Raw genomic sequence first — 23,758 nt, forward strand, 5'->3', positions numbered from 1 at the left:
GACAAATATTACAGGGAAAGATGCAGCATGATATTATACACAAGAAATACAGTTTGGACCATGTAAAACATCACCAGCACACTTGCAGTTGTGCATTCATAAGTGAGAGAACAGGGCCTACCAGGTAATGTCTGTTCTTTCAAGCCATAAAAGCATGCAAACCAAGAGAAATATTATATAATAACTACTATACATATAAATATATTACTAATACTAGTCAGCTAAAAGCAATTTAGTAGTGGATTTCTCTGAAAACAAGAAGTGGATCTTTCCTTATGGTATCCTATGACATATTCAATGAACAATAGAGAGTTTCAAGTGGTCGCATCCCCTCACCGCCCCTGCTCTCCAGACGTCAGGAATTAGGAAGGCTCTAAAATTCACAGGAAAATGTGATGTATAAATAGCTTAAAAATTAACAACCAGTGAAACAGGTCATATTAAAAAAAAAAAAAAACAAAACCAACAAACACACAAACCCACAAGACCACAAACACTACACCAAAGAAAACACAATTTTAGGAAATGCATACCCCAAACACCTATGCTTAGCAATGAAACCGAGGTTGTTTGTGCACCGTTACTAAAATCATAAAACTACTTTAACAATATTCTTCTGGGTATTCTTTTAAAGCAAATAAAATGAGATGAAATATTTTATATTTGTTTTAAACCTGAATTTTCCTGCTGAACATGAATGGATCTACTGTCCGTCTGAATATCCACAATTCTGTCAGAATAAAATAAAACACTGGCTAGTAAAAAATTGAAATAGGTTGTTTATCATACAGTATATTGCTAAGCTGATACCTGTAAGTAAACAAATGGCTCTCTACATATTTTGTTTGCTTAATGAGAAGACTGAAAATAGCTGAAGAGTGGCAAAAACTTCAAAGTCAGAAGGTGTTCACTCTGTCAGGATATCGCCTTCCAAATATATCAGAAAATTAGTAGCGCTACAAGAAATGTTTGTTTCGATATTCAGAGGAGTTAATGAATGTTAAGTGATAATGGTAGACAGCAGCAGTATGTAATTACAATTCTAAACACACCTTACCAAATCACTCCTAAACTAAAAGAATCACATGTTCTATTAATTTTCATTGGTTATCAAACATCTGTAACTGTCACCTCTAACAGGTGTTTGTTAATCTAACAGCTGCACAAGGTACTAAAGAAAAAAAAAAAGAGAAATCACAATATGCTTTCCATAGTGCTGATACCAACCTCTCAGTCTACACAAGGGTGAACCTCTTTGCCTAAATTTTGACATGCAACCTTAGGCTCAGTGTTGGGAGTGCCTCGCATCTAAGAGAGATTACCATCAACATCCACAATCACAACACCGGCAGAGAACATATTTGTTATGCTAAATGGGGCTGCAGAAATGCTTTAAACCTAAATGAAGGTCTATGGTTATAAGTATTACGATCCAAAAGAGTGCCTACCAACCTCGCTACCAAGAAATTGCTCATGTCCTCTCTTTTCTCACAATGTGTACATCCAACATTCCCATAACTCCGCTCACTCCCTTTTCCACTCCTTCCCTTTCTTCAGCCTGTCTCTCTACTCATGTTCCAGTCCATTTCCTAGTGTGTTTAGGACTTAAGATACAGACTTTGATGCAGTAGGCACCAGTTCCACATATCATCATCTTGCATCTGGAAAGAGACAGCAGGATGAACAGTCTAATGTAGGAAGTTCTCCAAAGTAGATTCAACCTTCTGGGACTCAGGTGAACCACACCTCTAAGTGCCCTAAAAAGGAGTTTTGAAATATTTGACTTTCTGCAGACAGATTGTACAGAGCTTCCCTGAGATTCTAATGAGCAAAGTCTCCGTATGTTGAAAGTGCAAGAAACAGGCTGCAAGATTAGCTCAAAATAAGGACGTTTCAATGAGTTTCTACTTAAAAGTGAAATGGATAAAGCCAAATATACTTAATTTTAATCCTTTATTCTTCCTGAACAAAAACTCATTTTAAATGTTGTAGCCTCTTCCTAACTGCTCAGAAATTGCACTGCAGACTGAACTACCATGTTTATACAGAGCTTCTATAGGAAGAGCTATCTTGGGAGTGAAATCCTTGTCATCAGAAGAAACTACTCTTGCCTGTCTTTAAAGGAAATCAAAACAAATCTAAAGATAGTTGACTGTGGGCTAGAAAACATGTAGGGCCTGCAGTAGCAGTGCCACCACATATAACTCAGTCAATCCAGCAGCTACAGGGCCTGTGGTCTTTAGCAAAGTTGTGAGGTACAAACGAAGGAATGAGATGAATAAATTGGTCACTATCTGATGACTGAACTGCTCAGAAGTCATACACAATCAGGAGGCATACACAATTTTTATTGACAGTTTACCCACAATTTGAAAACGCTGCTGGTGATAGATGGTGGCTGGAGCGAAGGCTCTGCAGTCTGCTTGATCTGCAAGAGTAGTGAGAATCTTGCCCTAGGTCTTCACTTGACATAGAAAAGCAAGTGCTGGTTGATTTGTTTATTCCTGAGACTTAAATTCAGCTGTAAAACATATCCTTTTTGCCTTACATCCAGGCATTCCACAAGACTGTTTGACTTAAGGTAGAAAACAAAATACTTCAGAATATTTGTTTGCCAAAGGAGCTGTAACTGCATAAAAACAGTAAAACTATGACAGCAGGACCTAATCTGTAACCACCAGAAGTACCATCCACATGGATGAACCTTTAACAAGAGTCTGATCAAATCAGAACAGACTGCTTCCAGCCCAGGAAAAAAAGAAGGTAATTCTCTGGATCAGGTTATTTTCAGTCCACAAAAATGCATCTGGTACTTGTATACACGTAAATATGTTTGCAGCACAGGTAAAAAATAAAAGACGACACCCACCTTGGTTCTCACTTTCCTTATCCAAGGGCTCTCAAGTTTCGTCATTGCTGCCTCAGAGACTAAGAACCGCAGTGATATCAGAACAACCATACTGTATGCCTAACACTTGGCTAGTATCTTTGATTAATGTTTGATATTTCATTGTTAAAAGACGAATTCATAAGTAGTTGAGCATAAATAACAGCTTGGAATTTAATTCTCAACTGGTGCATCAGTCTCTCTAGATATTCCCATCACAGCCATCCCTAACTCTCCCCAAACGCTAAGAATTACAGCAGCTTTCTTCTCCTGCCACTGAAGGAGGAGGCTGCTGAAGCAATAACAGAGACTGTCTGAGGAAACCATGATATGCTGACCAAAAAGACTGTTATGTGCTCTACATGTACCACAGATCTACAAAACTCTCTCAAATTATGGCACTGAATGTAGAGTGCACAGAAGAGCAGCATTAAGAGCAGCACAGAAGTTTATCCAAATGAGAATTCCAGGTGGTAACAGCAGCATTACTCCATTTGTCCCATGAGCAAATGGTAACACCTCTCATCACTTCAGCCACAGACTTAGCAAGATAATCACAAGTCACTAAAGCTGCCAAGTGCAAAGTCTCTTGTTCCTTAGGTTTGCCTTCGATATCCAGCAGGGCTCACTTTAGACACAGAAGCTCCAAGCCAGGACTGCAGGAAAGAATACTCACCTGAGATATAATTGTTACTGAAGCAATAAAGAAAATCAGAGAACATTTTGTGTTGGAATGGATCTTCAAAGGTCATCTAGTCCAACTTCCCTGCAATGAGCAGGGACATCTGCAACCAGATCAGGTTGCTCAGAGCCCCATCCAGCCTGGCCTGGAATGTCTCCAGGGATGGGGCATCTACCACCTCCCTGGGCAACCTGGGCCAGTGTTTCACCACTCTCATTATAAAAAAACCTCTTCCTTACGTCTGAGCCTGAACCTCTCCTCCTTTAGTTTAAAACTATTACCCTGCTAAAAAGTCTGTCCCCATCTTTCTCATAGGCCCATTTTAAGTACTAAAAGGCTGCAACAAGGTGTCCCCAGAGTCTTCTCTTCTCCAGGCTGAACAACCCCAACGGTCAGCCTGTCCTCTGAGGAGAGCTGTTCCAGCCCTCTGATAATTTTTGTGGACTCCTCTGGCCCCTCTCCAACTGGTCCATGTTTTCCCTGTACTGATGGTTCCAGACCTGGATGCAGGGCTCCAGGTGGGCTCTCACCAGAGCAGTGCAGAGGGGTAGAATCACCTCCCTTGACCTGCTGGCCATGCTCCTTTTGATGCATCCCAAGTTACGATTTGCTTTCTGGGCTGCAAGCACACATTGCTGACTCATGTACAATTATTTCATCCACCAGTACCCCCAAGTCCTTCTTGGCAGGGCTGCTCTCAATCCCTTAATCCCCCAGCCTGTATGGATACCAGCGGTTGCCCCAACCCAGGTGCCAGACCTTGCACTTGGCCTTGTTGAACCTCATGAGCTTTACATGGGCCCATTTCTCAAGCTTGTCCAGGTCCCTCCAGATAATAAATTAAAACTAAAAATACTGAATAACCCCACTGAATTTAGAAAGATGTTTTGCACAAAAAAAGCCATTCTTGCAGTCTGGTATGAATGCTCTGTGCACTAGGTATGAAGACTTATCAGTCTGGGAATATCAAAGGGATATACATCAGACAAATCAGTACAGTCATAAAGATGATATCTGTGACACAGCAGAAGATGTTCTCTGGCAAGGAATATTCCAATCCCAGCCAGCAGCTGAGATTAACTCTGACCATTTCTGGCCACAAATCAAGCATGAGAGAGATGGGAACTACATAGGTGCCCAGTGGAATTAAGAAAGAAACATCTTTGATCTCAGGAGCCCAGATATACTTGCATGCACTCATTGAGAATACACATGAACAAACAACTGAAAGAAATCACTTTTGTTGTAAACAAAAGCTTATGACATGTTATCTAAAAGAGAACGGAGAACTGATAAATTACCCAAAAAGAGGAAAGAAAAAAAAAAAAAGGAGTTCAGCTTTTTCTGAGCTGGCCAGCCAAATTTCTAAGGTACATTACTAACAGGAAAATTACGGAACTTCAGTTTTTATGTACAAAGTGATAACTTTGTCCTATGAAGAGACATAAACCATATCTCTTTAAAAAAGCGTTATTTTTAGTCTCTGTGTCTTTTTGAAATGAAGCTTCAATTAAAGGGTTTCTCCTTTTCTGATCCTTGCTGTCGTTGTGACTACACCCCCACAAAGTCTTATCTCAAGTGCTCGCATGAGACAATGGGATCCCGTAGGTCCACTTTTGGTAGGAGGGGAACACGACAGCAAAAGGTGACACGGGTACCAATACACACAGTGGTACAAATATTATTCGGTATTGCATGCATTTGATTTTCATTAATGTATTCCTGTTAGAGCACTGAAATTTAACAAATATGTTCACAATTTGGTAGATGCCCCATCCCTGCAGACATTCAAGGCCAGGCTGGACGGGGCTCTGAGTAATCTGATTTAGTTGAAGATGTCCCTGCTCATGGCAGGGGGTTGGACTGGATGACCTTTGAAGGTCCCTTCCAACCCAAAATATTCTATGGTTCTGTGAACAAAGGCATGTGTGCACAAAAACACATGTACAAACGACGACCTGAAAACACAAACACCGTATTTCCCAGAGGTCACTCGCAGCCATGGAACAGAGCAAATAACCACTGACACACGACTCCCTGCTCAGCTCTGTAAGGAGATGCAAGTAAAACGACTCTCACTTTGGAGCAAATGCAGCTCCCATCGTTTGACCCGTGAGACCCACAAGCCTCAGGCCTCTCTGAATTCCACACATTGGAAGGGCTGAGTTGCCCAAGATCATTTTCAGCGAAGAAAAGCCTCCAAATTTTAGACAGTTCAAGTTACACTCTGCAAAGTTTAAATATACACAAAATGCTTTCTCTTTTGTTATAAACAGAAATAAGAAAAAAAAAAAAAAAACACACACACAAAATAATCAAAGGGTTGTTGTGTTTCTTTACAATTTATCAAATCAGCAGAACACCCAAAACCATTATTTATGACATTAAGTACCTGTATTTGGACAGACATAGAGACCGAATTATCTGACCAACGTGTAACTTTTATAGTACTGAATAGTAGGCAATGTTACGTGCAACACATAGCCAGATAGATCGATGGACTTGATTATATAAGGGGTTACAAACAAAATAGTCAAAAATATTAACCAATAAACACATGCCTGGGTGGAAACGTCCTATTATAAAATTACTGTAAAGATCCTCAAACTGTTCAGGGGCGAAAAAAGTCCAATTTCCCACATAACCTGAGAGCGCAGAGTTTGCTGATAATAAGATCCAAGGAACCTGTAAACCCAAGGCTCTAATTTTCTTATGGCGACTGTGTAATATTTTGCAAAGTAAAATTGACTGAGATGGAAGCTATTTTGCATGGTACAGTGGCGATGGCTAACAAATGAGAGTTTTGTGGGCTGAATGTTAGTCCCCTGCCTCATCTGCCACCCCTAATGACAGCAGCCACCTGCTGTTTTATTGTCACAGCTGGAGCCGGTTCACACTCCTTGGTGCTGAGCTCTGCCCATGAGCGCCAAGCTCTCGCCTCGCCTCATTACTTTGATGAACTTTTTATGGTCAGCACCCATGAAGACCTCATCTAGGACTATACAACCTAGATCGGCTTCAGGGAGTGCTTCCAGCTAGCGTGAGGTGATAACACAGAGTGACACCACGGCTGCCGCTGCCTGTCACTTAGTCACGTCACTGTACTATACGTCTGGCTCTACAGGGCCCTCAACAGGTAAAATGCCATGAAATTCTCCTCTATAATAAAGTTCGCTCTGTCTTTTTCATGTTGCAATATAGAGATCATATCCTACTAGCAAAACTCAGTTTTTCAAAGATAGAAATTAAAATTTTAAAATCTATCATGCTGTTTCCTGCATATCACTACAGACAAGAAATTTCTGTGTTCCATAGAAAATGAACCTGCTGCCTTCCTAAAAAAATATTCTGGCACTAAAGAAAGCAACCGTGAAAAGCATAGTACAGCTTGATTAACACAATGAAATAGGAAAAAAAAATTACATGCATTTTAGAAGGACCATTCCAACTTAAAGAATAGAAAGCACAGAAACAAAAAACAAGTCAGTCACACCAAATTATCTTCCAAATAAATCCACAGCTACTACCCTCTGCCCCCTAAAAATCCCACACCTATACATTTATTAGATATAACATATCAAATCAAGATAACAACGAAGCAAAGCCTTTGACAACATTTTACTTAATCAGAGTAGTCTGTTACTACTTTTTTCTAATTTAAAAGCAAATATAATCAGCCTTTCCTTCTCATTATTTTTTTTTAACTAACAAACAGCCCAAATCTCCTGAGCCTGTATACAATTTTAAACTGCGTCAGAAATCTTTTCATTGATACATTTAGAGCGGACTGTTTTGCGCTTGATCCCTGAAATTTAACCCCAGGTTTACTTTCAGCAGTACAGTAATCTTCTTTGTGTCAGAGCTTTGCATTTGCCCATATTTACATATATCATTAAGATTAATATATGTGCTATTAATAATAATTTCATTAACATTCTGAAATCATCAAATAACATTTTGACTTTTGAATGGCTGTAGGCTATTATAAGCCTAAAAACCAGAACATTTTCAGTATTCATTGTGTAGCAATCCAGCTGATCAGTTTTGACAAATTCATGCAATGTTATAAGCCATTAAACTTCATTTAGTTTCATTTTAAAATTCCACCTAAAAATAAAAACTGTGTTTATTGTACAGACTCTATGATTTCCAATGCCGATCATGATATCCTCCAAAAAGGAACTGCTGTGTGTTGCTGTTTGTTGTTGTTGTTTGGATTGGGGGGGGGGGGGGGGGGGGGGGTGTTGCTTTTATTTTATTTTAATGAAATGTATTTAAACTTATCATAAATAGAGTTTTTGAAATAATATTTTTGAGACCACAGACCCAGCAAGAGTCCAACACCTCTAACGTGATATGGCACAACTTAGCTCCTCTTGAAGAGGGGCAGTGCTGTGGGTACCCTGCGCTTCACATCAGACCCCTACAAACTTTAAAAATGTTGCTGAGCACAGACATTATCCTACATTCTGACAATTTGCTTATGCAAACCCTGCTTTATTAGCATTTAAGTGTGACCTACACCGCAGTTAAAGAGGCAGAAAAACAAAACAAAACAGCAAAGCTCAATATAGGTTTCAATTCTGCTAGAACATGAGCACCTCCCATACAGCCCCAAAAAGTATTCAAGGGAACCACAGGACACACAGAACCTCACATAACAACGGCCTAGAATGTATGAACAATCCCATTAAATATAAACCATATGAATCTTTCTACCAGTACAATTTCAAGAAGTGTTTCACTTCTGCACAATGAATTCAACCAGAGAACACCTTGTGAAGCACAGTGACACACTGGTCACATTTTTTGGAGGGAAGAAAATGGAATTTTCTCCTTTTGACTAGATAATGTATCTGTCAAATGCATTTATATTTATAGGACTCATTTCATACCCTTAAAAATAAAATACCAAAGATGCAGCTTGATTAGTGCAGCCTAAGACATTATGAAAGGGACAAACTGCCTCAGTGGAACAATCAATGGTTTCAATGGAACAATCTCATAATAGTGCCAGTAATTAAACAATGTCCAAGAGATTAAGTGATTTTATTATTATTTTTTTTACACTAGAGCATCAGCTGTAGTATGCCTATTGCATGTCTCGTGATATGACACATTTAATCCATCCAAAAAGTTTCTCTTTTATCCACGTTTGATTCATAACAAAACAATTACCACAATTACCTAGGTATTTATTCTCCTGTTATAAAGGAATTTGTTAAAGGATATATGGTTATTCTAACCAGCTATATTTGCTCATTGCCTTCCAAGTAGCCTGTATGCACATGTAAATATTTGGAAATATTTTTCCTTTGCAACACTATGTTGCCTTGGCATTATGACTGTATTTTAGAGTTGTATTCTAAAATATAACTTCAATTTATCCAGCACTTACAGTTCACTGGTCTGTAATTTTTAATATCCCTCTATTTTCCACTAATTTTAATTTTAGTCACTATTATTTAAAGTTCATTTTCTGTGCATGCCCTTTCAATCATGATTTTTTTTTTTTCCCAATGTGATAAAAAAACATTGGTTCCATTTCTAACAATGACTTTTATTGGAGTAAGAAAAAACTCAAACTTTTAAAAGAGAAACAGATCAGAAAATCATCAGACAGTAACAATTTGTGGTCAGTATCAAGATGAGCTTCATGTGAACAGTCTGGAGGTGACAGGATTTCTACCCTATTCCTAATCCCCTGAGCCATTCAGCCTCCTGAACGATAAATTTCTATAAGCTGATCCCTTAACCCATCACCAAGCTGGTCATGCTACTGCATTCCAACAGTAATGGTGAAAAGGGAAACACCCTACATTTTATATTTAAATCTCCGTGATACACAATAGTCACGTTGGAAAGTCCCCAGACCTCTTTTCTCATCTACCACACAGAAGTTTTGAAAATGGACCCTATGAGAATAGGAATGGGTATATGAAGTTGTTTGGCTTTAAATAAATATTCTGCCTTCTGTACTTACTCCAAACACACAAGGAAGCTTTCAACATACATATTTTCCCTTGTACTGAGCAGAAATACACGTTGAGCTTAAAAAAATAGCTGAACTACTATGCCTGCTGTTAAAGAAAAAGAGATTCATATAAAGCATATCAGAGACATTGCTGAGGAATTGTTCACTCTTTAAAAAAATATTATCTCTGTAATGCTGCCAGTGCCAGTGTCAGGTTGGGCAATTAGCCAATTAAGTGTGAACAGATCTGCCAAGAAGCTATTTTATTTTTGCCTCGGAATATATGTGTATCTGTGAGCTGGTGTGTGTTTGTGTTCATGCATCAGTGGAATCTGGTTGCTCATGCCAGGTTTTCTTATCACACGTTTCTGCCTTTTTGAACTTGCACATTCCCGCGATACCAAATGGACATGTGTCTGCTGATAATGTCAACAAACTCACATTCACAAGGAGAGGTTTTTGTGTAACTAGATCAAAAATAGCCTTTTTTGTGTTAATTACCTGACCCCGTCTGCTTACACAATACAAGAGCAGCAGCTCATGAGAAGAACTCCAACACCACAAGCACCTCTAAGAGATGTTAAAAGACAACAGATGTGGAAGAAATTAGCATCCGATTACAATATCCCTGGCTAAACACTCTCCTACAAGCCCCACTTCTACGTGTTATCTGAAGGAAATTCTCACTTCTCATAGCAGACCAGGTTTGATTGGGCGCTCAGACCATCCTGTTATCTCTTTAATTTAATCTTATTGTGCTTTAGACTCTTGTACATCCATGTAGAAAATTTCTCTTGGAAATATGAGTAGGTACAAAACATATCTAATGCACTCTGACTAGGTCTACTGCCTAGAAAGCAGTATTTGTTGTATTTTGTTTGTTTTGGAGGGTGGGGAGCAGATCCACCAACTGCAGGCCTGTATCTTAATTCAATAGCAAAAGTCCAAACGAGGTGACTTCAACAGTTTTGATCCAGTCATTCCAAATTAAAGCCAACACAAAAAAAGATATACACAATTTGCAAATCAAAACCAAACAGTGCCAAGTACAAAGAGAAGTATTTAAAAACCCTTTTCATAACATTTCAGAACACAGATATTACCTGCCATTGAAACTATCTTCCTGAATACCTATTAGAGAACTTCACAGATCTTAACAGCACTGACAACTTGTTCAGAATTTACCAACACTTCCACTAAAAAGACTTCCTACTCTCCAAGATACGTGTTTAAACAGCCCTGATGAAAATTAGTATATTTTGCAAAATCGTAAGTGCATTTAAGGCTAGTGAAAATAACTACCTAATATTACTGTCTGTAATCAGGTGTTATAAAGGGAGGTAAGGTACAAGTTAGTAAATCCAGCATTGATAACAAACTTTAGGGTCACTGCTATTAAGTCTCTCTTATGAGATTACATAAACGAAGCACGTGAGTGACAAATGTTCTTACACAGGATTTCACAGCCAAGAGTGCCATCTTCCCTAACAAATCCCACCGGTCTGCAGAAGAGGAATGCTGTACTTGGCTACAGCACCAGTTAACCCCTCAATCTGTCAGACATGCTGCAAGTGCTGTGCCTAAGGGTGAGGCTGGTACCATAACACCCCATCACGCTGGAGATCCAGCTGGTCCTTGTGAAACGTCCTTGAGGGTCAGCGTGACCGCTCCAGAACTCCATCCAAAAAGGGTTGTTTTAGGAAATGGTGTAAACTTCTCCACAGATCTCCTCAGCAAGAGATGTTTAGAAATGAGGCGCATCACCACCTCGCTCTTTCCTCTTCTGGGAAGAGCTGTCTGGTTCTGAGCAGAGAAGGGACCAACAGCACCCGTGCGGCTTTGCTCTCCCTCTTCACACTGTCTGTGCCCAAGGGGAAGGAGGGCTGGCCGATATTCATTGACAGAAGTGAACAAGGAAACCCTTTTGAGTATGTTTCAGGTTAAAATGGAATTCCCTTTTTCAGCATTCTTCATATATTTTGCTACATAAGTCTGCAGCTCTTATGTTTGCAGTTGCCAAACAATTCTGCTTTTTCTTGTCCTTTTGGTAAGCAGGAACAAACATTTCTTCTCACCTTTTTGTAGTTGCATCACTAAAAGTAGGACTGTAGAACATTCAGAAAGGATGTATTTCATTCTAGCAATAAGTCAAATCAAACAGAAAATATGCATTTTTAAAATATTTGCTATTTTTGTTTCTAACATAACACTAAATGAATGCAAACCTACTTCCCGAAGAGAGCAAGAAGTATTGGTTTCACTACAGTACATATGATCTAGATCCCAAGGTCTAATCATAACATATTTATCACCATCTAGCATTTGGCTTCTATCTGATGTCCACGGGCACTTGTAGTGATAGCTGTCAAACTGCATTCCTTTTCTGGCATAAACGAGCATAACAACAAGGACAAGAAATAGCGTGCAGTATAAAGTAACAACACAGCCTGGAAATTAGCCCATAGTAAAGAAACAGTCAAATTCATTACCAGCCTCAATGATGGAGGTTCATGCTTATGGTGGCAGAATATTTCAGAAGTCACCAAGCTTCATGAGGCTTGCTTCTACTAAAGGTGCTAAAAAATGTTTTGGAAATATAGTATCCTTCTCCCTTCTTTACTTTTTTACCTTATCAGAGAGCAGAAAGTCTTAGTCAAGCCACATATGTTCCTGGAGAAGGACGTCTAAAAGGACATGACCCACCCTCCTTGGATTTCAACTGCTTGTTCCAGTGCTATTTAAGCACACAGATATTTCAAGTATTCTATACAAAAAAGCCTCATCTTAGTCTCTTTTAATGACAAAGAAATAGAAATGAATGGGAAAAAAAAAAAAAAAAGAAAAACCAGATGATCAGTAACTAAGTTGCTACTTCTTTTCAAAGTCTTGTCTATATTCCATAATTTTAATATTCTAATTGAATTTGGCAGTAACCTTTTGTTCCTCCTTTGTCTGCTCATGGACATTTTTCCATCAGTCCCTTTTTTACTTCCCCTTGAACTGGAGATACTCCATGTCTGTATACCTCAAAAGATTCCGCAAGTCTGCATCCATCTCTCAGTTGTAATCAGAGGGAAACCACAATTCTCAGAGGCAAAGATGAATTTCTAGTCAACCCTTACAAATGCTATCAGTGATAAAGGTGAGGTAGTTTTAGTGGCTGGGGAAAAACCAACCAACCAACCCTGTAGCACAGAAATAAGAGAATATTGCTTGGCCATGTATTGCATTGCAAGAAAGCAGTGATGGGGAAAGAGGGCAGTAGCACTACCTACAACAGCATACGGTCCACTGGCACATTATTAAGTCAAAGTCCTTCCATTTAAACAGGAGTTCCATCTCTCCTTGACAGGCAAATGACAGATTGTGCGCATCACTCAGAAATTACTCAGGTTATTGACAGTGCAGAGAAAGTCTCCTTATCCTTTATGATGTTTCTGAAGAACAGAGGCCACAATTACAAAACATGCATACTAAGATTACTGCTCTTCCTCAGATCACACTTTTCTTAATTTTTTTCTAATATATTATTAAATTTATATATAAGCCATGATCCTGACAGGCTGTTGTTTCTCCATCTTTTGTCATTCAGAGGTGAATGCTGAACAGGTTAAAAATACATAGTCCTTTTCTACAGCAACAAAGTCCCAAACCACCCTTGGCACATTAATACAACTATCAGTTTCCACATGATCCAAAAGCCAAAAGTCACTACTTCCATTAGTTCCCTGGGAAGAAATGGATATTCTTTCCTGAGAACTTCTTGATTAAAAAAAAAAGAGGAAAAAAAAAAGAGAGGGTAAGAGAGAGAGAGAGATGACCAGATGTAACCAGAGACCAATAGGCTTAACATTTTTTTTAGTCCTTCAAAATGCATCTTGTACAGTTTTACCTGTCTGATGAGTAAGTAGCTGCACCAAACCCATACAAACCTACATGAAAAACACCTGCTAAGGCTTCAGAGACAATCTGACCCACAACAGTATCGTTGTTCAGCAGGAAACTGAAAAATGGAAGAAATGATCCTACAAATCAGTGGACTGCATGCCAGGCAGAACACATCACAATTTTGAGCTGTATAAACACAGACAAGTTAAAGGGCATCTAATCTTTAAAGTCTCTAAATTAGTTACACTAAATCCTATACTAATTTAACTGTTACAGTAAATCCTTCAAATAAATATTATTCAGCAAAGGCCATGGCAACTCGTGCTGTATTTGTAACCCTCTGGCCACCTGGAACAAGATCAAACTCATCTGGTATTCTTGAGAGCCTGTTCTAAAAAGTAAACTTTGCATTGCGCATACATGAGGAATATATTCACCTGAAGGGCTATTCATAAACAAATACGCAGTCACCTATGGCAGTGACCACCATCAACTTCATTTTTCATCTTTACAGATAACAAATACTTCTGATTACTCAATACATATGTACATATGGATGTATAATTATGTATTGATTAGTTTAGCTTTTAGCATAACATATGAATGTATTGAATTTCTCCAGAGTAACAGATAACATTTTTTAAAAATTATACCAATAGACCATTAGCATTACGAGTGAATTTATTTTCCCCAACAGTGCTAAAGATATGCAAAATTTTCATTTTTCAGAGTTGCATAGTAAATGATTAACACCAGCTCTGCTCATTATCTTGCTTAACAAAACTTCTCTAAAAACAAATAAATCAAAAGTGCCTCTAACATTCCTGAATAAATAAATTACAGACCTGTTCAGTGGCAGCAATGATATTTTAAAAAAGCTTGTGCAAGCTCATTGTACAATTTTATTACAAAACTGCAATTTATAACAAAACTGTCCATTTTTTAATTTTCTATGCAGTTTTACTCAAAGAAGTACCTTTTGCACTACAAGAAACTTTTAAAAAGCTACAGATTTGGAAACATTAACCCCACGTTCCAACGTTTCAATATACAAATAACGATATGAGAAGAAGCCTTTTACAGTGGGATTTGTAAGAAGAACCGTGGTTAAATGGAACAACTACTATCTGGCACGATATCAGATTTCCATCACTATGAATGCACACTTTATGTTTTGTATTAGAAAAGAAACTTCTCGTCTCAGGCTTCAAAATTATTTTTCTTTCATTACAAATGGACACTGAAGTCACTCTGGACCCTGTATTTCATACCCTCACTGGAAAAATCTTCACCTAAAGAAATCTCCAGTTTAAAAAGTGAGTGAATTGCCTTCCTACCTTAGTCCTTACGTACAAAGGAAAAACCTTTTATTTTCAATATATATATTTACAGGGTAAAAGCACAAAGCCTTGTCAACAAAACTGCGTTTTGTTGTAGCTCAGGGTCGAAATAACGATTGCTGTGAGAAAAGCACACATCACAGAAATCATTTCCTCTGCCAAAGAAAGTATGGGAAAAATGTTTCTCCACTCTTTAGAACAAAGAGCAAAACAAAACACAACTCGTAATAAAGCCATAATAAAACGAAACTGTTATCTGTTGCTAGTTCCCTACCAGCCCACAGATTTTTCTTACCATTAAAAAACAGAATGTAAATTAAGGTGACTGAAACATGCTTTCAGCAAGCAGAGTAATATGGTAGCTATTCATCACCTGAAGTCATAAAACACTGGGTCTTGTCCTTAGCATATTCTAATGAAGCCTATCATGCAAATGAGAGTGACCTTTTCCGTGCATTCTGCAAGTTCACATTTATGTGAGGAGTATATATAGTTTGCCAATACAAACTAGCCAAAGACTGCGTAATTACTGTAATCAATTAGTAGTTAGTGTCGCTCTGCTCATTTGTGGCTAATGTCAGCTAACCCATTTTTGAGAAAACCACCCTAGAAGCCTCTCTCTTTCTGGTGTTTTTTGTTGCTGTTGTTACTCTGCAACAAGCAAACAAGACACACAAGTCAAACTTCTCAAGATGGAAGCACATTTTTTCTAAAATGCTTCATCTTAAATGTAAAAGTAAAATTAAGACCTGCTCCTGTGATGGGTAGAGATTCCCCGGTAAAGTTACATATCCTTAAAATGACATTGAAGTTTTCCGCCTGTAAAATGAAACATTAATATTTAAATATTTAAATGAAGGACACTCTCCCATGAGGCAGTTCAGACTAAGTAAGGAAGACTTGGTAGAACTTAGGCACCCTCTTCAATGGATGAGTAAACAGGCCATACCCTCTGCTCAGCAACAGTCTATTTTGTAGACAGTTATGGATAGGAAACATTACTGGAGCTGGTAATTAAAGTTAAAACTAATACTGTCTCAGAAATGGGGAATTTTGTACAGGAAATTAATTCATCATGCCTTACAGTTCCCCACAACTGAAATGAATTCTCTTACTTAACACATTTCTATTTTATTCCACACTATCTTCTAAACTGAAACAAGGCGCACTTGCTGTTTTTCATATCAAAATGGAGTAGACATAAAGGAAAGTTATGCCGCTATTTGAAATAAACTGCCTAAATAGCATCTGATAAGAAAACAGAACTTTAAGACAAATAAGAAAACACAGATCACGGTTTCATGTTGTTTTTATACTCACACCCTTTATAATGGTCACATCCCAGTATTTTAGAAAACCAAAATCCATTCTGCAAAACCAGAACTGTATATTAAAAACAAAACCAGATATGTGTCTAAGAAATCAGTGCACCTTAAAATAATTCTATTCCCTGACTTTACACTTACGCTGAGAACTGCTATTTTTTTGCTAAGAAATTACACTGTTAATGCAATATTGCTTTGCTTACACATAAACACATGCACTTTATGTACAGTATATATGTATACTGTGCAGCAAAATAGCTTCTAACATCTTGCTATTTTTGTGGTTTGATGGATGTTATAATCAATTGCGTTTTTTTCACTCAGCACAGAACTGCAAGTTTCAAATGGATATATAACAGGAACAAGAAAACATTGCTTTTTCTGATGAGAGAGTGAAGGCGACTTTTTGTTCTTCGCATGCCCATATCACACAGCCAATGTTGTGAGCATTTCTATTTTACAAAATACTCTGCAGTCGAGCAGTTCCAATGCATGTAACATTCGGCCAAGTAAATCATCAGGTATAGAGAAGCATTTACAAAAAAAAAATTACTGTCATATGCTAAATTAATTAATAAGCAAGATTAACAAAACAGATCAATGAATCACTCATGAATTAAGACATAGGAATAGAGATACCTGTGTATGGCATGCTAACATAAAGGTAACTGAATTGATACAACTCAAGTCAAAAGTAAGAGGTGAAAGTTGAAAGAATAGTCTGTAAAGAGAAAATCAGTGCATTTCAACTGTAAAGGTTGAAAAGGATGTTGGTTGGTGTCCTGGTTTTGTTAAAAACAAGTTTCTCTTGCCTGTCAGCTAAAGCCTTCATATTAACTGCATTTTCCTGGAGAACCAGACACATGTTTTGGTAAACCTAACAATGGAATGCAAACTTATTGATAAGCACGGATGGACATCTCGCGACAGGGGCGACGAGAAGCAAGAGACCAAGAAACTGACCAACTGTGTATAACATTCCATTCACGTGAATACTTCATATAAAGTGGGAGATCACGAGGATCTCGTGTGCTTTTCCCTTTTCCCTTCTGCTTATGGCCGACGTTAGAAGAGGACCTTGCTAGTCATCCCTGCAAACTGAGGCCTAGTGAGAGACTGGATCCAGCTCCAGTTGGCTGCAGAGTCCAATCCAGGACTTTGGTTGCCGGCTCTGCAGTTGCTGAGACTTTCAAGATTGGTTTTGTATATTTTGTATTATTTTCTCTATTATTATTAGTAGCATTAGTAAAACATCTTTAATTTTTTCCAACTCTCTTCACTCTGTCCTTCTTTTCCTCCCAATCGCCTCTCCTTAGTGAAAAGGGGGGAGAGGGAAGGGCAAAAAGGGGGAAGGGGGGGGAAGAGGGGGTTAACAATACATCTGCCAGGGTTTTATTGTCACCCTGCAATCTTAACCCTCGACAGTTGGTTTGGTTTTTTTTAAAGCTTTTTCTTTTCCCCAAGCTCTGATGAACTGCGCTGGAAGCTGCTGGGATGGTGAGAGGGGCAGGGCCCGTGCTGGGCAGCGTGTGACACCGGCGCAGGTCACACCCTGCAGAGCCGCGAGCAGAGGGGTTCAGACCCTCGTGGTGCCTCCCCCCATTCTTCATGGGTCTTCTCCCCCTGCCACCCTCCCTACAGTCAACCTTTTCCATCTCTTCCTCTCGTTTGCCACTCGCTTGTGGGTAAATCATTCAGGATCCAGTTCTGAGCACACCAAAAATAGTCACACACCCTCCAGTTTCACTAGGAGCAAGATTTCAGTGGACTCTTCTGGTTTATTCAGCCATAAGAATGAGAATACTACTTATTTGAAGCATAAGAAAACTCTTATTTGGCCTTGTTTGCAAAAAATGCTTAGAAATATTCAAACAGAAAAAAAATCCCAAAAAATAATATCTGTTCAGCAAGAAAGTTGCATTACTTATTGCAAAGCTTGTATCCCAGTAACTAAAGAGGGTGGTTGGGGTTCAGGAACACATTTGGAAGGGCCCCAAAGAATGTGGACTTTCAAACTAACGAAGCAAAGAAAAAACCTAAAAATAATAAAAGTATTTGTTTCCATGGTGATTTTTGAGGGGGCGGAAAAGAGCAATCAAGTCTCAATAAGTAGCGTGACATTGAAGATTTATTGGTTTACTTCTGCACACTGCTGGCGCCCGGCACCTCGCGCGGCGTCAAGAACGTCGGAGGTGTCGATCCTGACACGGCGCCCAGCAGCGGGAAGATCGCTCTTTTCATTCTTGTCAGAGCACGCCGCGACGGGGACATCTGACAGCTACTGAGAGGGACGATGGGGACGAGGAGCAGAGAGAGAGCAGGGGAAAGCAAGCGGTGCACCCGGAGAGCCCGGGGCTTGCGGAACCATCACCTGACCGGCACCCACGAAAAGGCGAGCGGGAGAGAGATGCTTCAGAAAGCAGAAGATTCGCCGATCACGGCTGATCCACCCCGGGATGATGCCTTTATGATAAACACTAACGACAACTTGCGACCAAAGTGCTGTTACAACACTAATTGTCCATGAAAGCTGACCTGCAGCAAAGCAGCAGAGTTCAGTTTCGATAGGCCTGGCTCAAGAGTACGAACGTGATTAGGGATGACAGGAGACATCCACGCATCAAAAATCTCTGAGAACGCCTGACGTGACTTTGCACACTGTAAAGAAAAAAACCACACACACAAAAAAACGCAGTGGAAATCCACAACTCCTGGTTCTTTGTCAGGAAGGCAGAAAGGACCATGGGGGTGGCATTTTTGAGAGCATCTTTCCCAACTAACGTAAGCGTTGCACAGCCTCAGAAAGCATGGATGGATCTTTTTCCTCCCTGTCATTCTTATTATTATGTCTTTAATCAAGCAGAAATCCTACATGGTTAATGATGGAAGATCACATTTTCTCAGCCAAAGTGATATTCCTCCTTAAATTTCAAGATTTTTTTTTCTGATTTTCATTCAACTGTACAGTTTTCTCCCCGTTTTAACTCAGTAAGTGCCAGGACTTGCAACTTTCTGGTGTAAACCCCTTGCAGAAATGCTCAAGTGCTTCAAGGCAAAGGGGAAGCATCTTTACTCTTCCTCTCTGCTGTGAATATTTGTTTCAAGTACATTTTATAAGATAAAATAATTAGGAAATTAAAATTTTTTAAAATAATGGTACAGATAAGATTATGCACTGAGAAGGACTAAATATTTTTTTAAGAATGAAAGTAACTGCATTGAAAAAAAATGAAAAACTCTACATTTTTAATCACGAGCAACATGATGATTTATTATCGCCATGATTTTTCACATTTTTAAATGGTTAGTTTGAATGGAAAGCTTCAGCTTTATTCCATTTTGTAATTTACTATTACTGCAGCATTTCAGGATTTTTTTTTAATAAGCTAATAATGTACAAGGCACCTTTCTACCATTGTAATTTAAAATCACATTTTGTGATATTAAATGACCTTTATTATTATATCTTATTAAAAATAGTGTAGCCCAAACCCAATATTTTAATTGATAATTTTACCAGTTCAACTTCTGAAAGTCTGAGAATGAAGCGCAAGGAACAAAATCAATCCTGACTCCTATCTGATAACCATAATTTTAGATCAGATCAACAGTTAATCTTGTTTAACTTTTGAAATGGTTCAATGTTTAAATTGGCCTAAATCTGAAGTTTAAAATTAAATTGATTAAAAATTGAACTAGCTTAATTATTCAAAAGATTTCAAAATTAGCCGGTTTAAATATTGAACGGTATGAAAATGTTAAGCTACAATGCCAAAAACATTAGAAAGGTGACCCAAGAATAGCATAAAAACATGTACGGAGAAGCTCAGTAGGTGGAAGGGATTTTTTTTTTAATGTTTGCTTTTATTTTATTTTTAAAAGAAAAGGAATAATACACAATAAACTACTCATATTTTATAGATTATATGACTAAAAAATAGAGAAGAGAATAAAGGACTATTACAACATTTAGCAGAGGAAACCAAATAAAAAAAAAAAAACAAAACTATTTTCAGAGAAAGCTCAAGATTATAAACTATCTCACCTCACTTTGTTGCTTGCCCCCTCCTCAAATTTCTCCAGTCTGGATGTTTCTTAAATATATCCCTCTTTAAAATAAACACAGACTCGCCCCCTCACACCGGACACCCCCAGGCATCAGTGCTGCACACACACCTGAGCGGATCAGCTAGCAGGACAGAGCGGGTCATTTATTTGTTTAGGATAGCAGATGACAAATGTCATTCACACACGGTGAGGTTATTAATGTATAAGAGAAAGCTAGATGTAAATCGTGTTTATATTTATCCGTTTTCTTTTTCAGAAGAAAAAGGAAGTTTCATTTTGTCTCATACATTTAAGATTTCTTTTAAAGCGTATCAGTCTGCCATGCTATGCTGCAAGACCACCGTGGCATTTGCACAGCACGTAATGCAAAGGTTTGAACCGAACATGGTATGGTTACAATTAAAATGCCACATAACTCATCATTTACTAACATACATAGAATACTGAAATAGCTTCAGATTTCTATATCTGTGAGGGGAAGAAAAAAGGCCAAAGACCTCTATTACAACCATTATAATAGATTCTTGATTTTTAAAAAGCTGTTCAACTTCAAGCAACAACTATTATTATAGTAATGTAAGAACTCCGACACACACAGTTTAAAAGTGAAACTTCTTTTAACTATACAACCGTACTAGACTAAACACAAAATATTCTACAGGGACACAAAGACTTAAATACTTTTTCCTATTTTTTCCCCCATAATAACATTTTCCAGAACTGATAAAAATGTTTGTTAGCATATACTGTCATTTTCAAAGAACACTTTTTACAAGAAGTAATAACAGAAATAAGACCTCTGCTTGGCACTTCCACTACAAGTTAAAAAGGCCTACCTGCAATCAATGCTGAGCTTATACACCATTAATGGACAAAGTAAAGAAACAGTTTACAAGAATATATATTCAAAGAAAAAAAAAAAACACAACAAAGAAGCCATAAATGAGACATCAAAAACAGAGTGAGATCATGAAAAAGAATAAGCGCACATCATCAACTGAAATGAAGGTGCTAGGCTTGATGCATCTCAGAAATCAGACATGAGATGGAAAATATAAAAATGAAGTCATCCCTTTCTAAAGCTTCTGCTCTTTTCAGGAGATGAAGAAAACAATGCAGCAACTATGTTTCTTATTTTAGATAGAGAAAAAATAGGCATTCCAAATGTCAGAATAGGTTGCGGTTAATTCATTTGTTAAATTGCTTGGTTTGTAAAAGAGATGGGAAAATTGGCCATTTTAATATTAATTTATAATATAAATACACACATATATGCATATACAGGTATGGCACAAAATTCAAACTAGCGGAGCCATTACATAGAAACAAAGGTGAAAATATTTGGAAGCGCATAGGTGCCCGAACTCCTAAAAGTTGGACACGCCTCAATAAGGGTGACAGAACACTGTTTCATACCAGGGAGAACAACCCTGTAGTTACCGTTCACCAGACATCAGGAATTTAAAGACAGAATGTTACGAAGCAAACAAGAGTCTTTAACTTTTGTTCTCAGCACAAGCCTGTAACCAGCCCGACTGTCTCTCAGTGCTGCCGCTAACACAAACACATTCTCAAATGGGGAGCCTGGGGTCCCCCGGGCAGGTCCCCAGAAAACCTGGCATCTCACCAGGGACCTGGACCCCGTGCTGCCCCTTCCCCACGTGCTCTCCACCTTCCCTGAGTCCCCAATGCTGCTCGCTTGGCCAGCCAGTCACCGGGACTCAAATCATAGAATTGTTTTGGTTGGAAAAGACCTTTAAGATCATCAAGTCCAGCCATTAACCCAAAACCATTAACTCCCTGATCTCACCAGAGACCAACTTCCTTTCAGCCTAAGAACTAATGCCACACTCCTCTGGCTCACCCTGCAGCTTTCTGAGCCCACGTTTGACCAGAGGCCAGGGATGTGACCGTATGGCTAGGGTAGCATCAAGTTTTGGCAACCGCACAAGCTCAGATCAGCTTGATTTTCACAGCCCTTTGAAGACTGGTCACAACAGGTCCCTGCTTTAGAAGATGCAGGTTTTGTTTTATGCTATTTTCATCCTGCATTTGATTTTTGTGAGGTTCTAGGTCAGTAGCTACACTACAAATAATAGCCTTAAAAAGAAGATAATGCCCAGCAACTTTCCCTAAACTGAAATCCAAAGATTTGAAGTCTAGAGAATCCAAAGAAATTACAGAAATATCTGAAGTTTTAGTCTGAGCCAGACTGTTACCTCCCAAGGGTGTTTATCGTGCTACTCATTTTTGTTGTCTAAAAGACATTAGCCTGTTTGCTCTTCTTTTTATGATACTCCTACGTTGGCGCTTTCCTATCTGCCAGACCGCACTGCAGAGCTACAATACACCTGCCATTTTTAACAACCACTATACAGAAAGTATCAGAAGTATCCTTAATTATAAAGTGGTTACAAATGCTTAATATCATAGTTTATTCATGGGGATACAGTCTTTCACATCTATGATATCCATTGATAATTCTGACAAATGCTTGGTCCATAAATATTTAATGGCCACTTGTGGGTGTTTTATGTTGCTGCCTTTGGAGTTGACCTGCTCTGAGGTCTATTAACTGGAAAAGGTTTATTTTATCCTAAATAAGATATGTAATTTTACAATATATGAGTTATGCATAAAGGAAATCAGATAATTCTGTCTCACACAAAAAAGGAATACACATCTTTCACAGAAAGAGCATAAATCAAGATAACACGGGACACTTCATTTTGTGTGATTTCTCAGGGCTTTCAAACAGAAGACTAGTTGACAGATGCCTCCATCGTTAAACAAGCCAACAGCAGTTTAACTTTAGCTCCGCTGTTGTTCTCATTCCTGTGTGCCTAACAAGCTCCCTCATCCCTTTTAGCATGGGCTTTACCTGGTTGGCTTGAAGTTGAACCCATGGTTGAGACTAAACCTGTAGAAGAGGTTCTTAGGGACAGGGTTTAGAGGTGGACTTGGCAGTGTTAGGTTGACGATTGGACTTGATGATCTTAAAGGTCTTTTCAAACCAAAAAGATTCTATGAGGAAAAAAAACACAACCAAAAAAAAAAAACCAAAACTGTATTTTTGTACTAGAGCACTGTCTGTCTGGTCTTTACAGTGTCACCGACCATGACAGCACTACCACATTCCGTATTACACCAGCAGAATCTTTCACTTCCATCCCAAAAATGCAGCAGCACTGTGGTGTTGCAACCCCACAACTCCAAATGGACACTTACCAAGCCTGCAGGAACACATGGCATCGGCAAGGCCTTCAGCTGAACTTCTGTTAGATATGATTCCTTACACATCCAACGTTATGACAACAGAAATATTGTCTGTGCCAACACAAACTGCTATGGAGAATACTCAGAAAAATTACCATTTGCCATTATAACCTATTATTGTGTAAGGACATGTTACATACATGCTGTACAATTATAAACTAGAAAGGGAATTAAATGACATTATTAAAGTTGTAAAGTCAAGGACCTAGTGCTTAGGAAACTCCAAAAGTAAGATTACCTTTGAAATCACAACCCATTGCACTACCCATATGTATCTTGCTCTATAGCTACAAAACTTGCAGTATGTTTCAGACTCAA

General features: G+C 38.5%; 1 protein-coding gene across 3 annotated transcripts in view; it reads right to left on the reverse strand.

Annotated features, from left to right (window-relative positions):
* ZNF407 (zinc finger protein 407) overlaps positions 1–23,758 on the reverse strand; it is a 349,389-nt gene that overhangs the window by 220,220 nt on the left and 105,411 nt on the right. The gene's annotated exons all lie outside the window — the stretch shown is intronic.

This window comes from Columba livia, chromosome 2 (assembly GCF_036013475.1).
Source record: "Columba livia isolate bColLiv1 breed racing homer chromosome 2, bColLiv1.pat.W.v2, whole genome shotgun sequence".
Lineage (NCBI taxonomy): Eukaryota > Metazoa > Chordata > Aves > Columbiformes > Columbidae > Columba > Columba livia.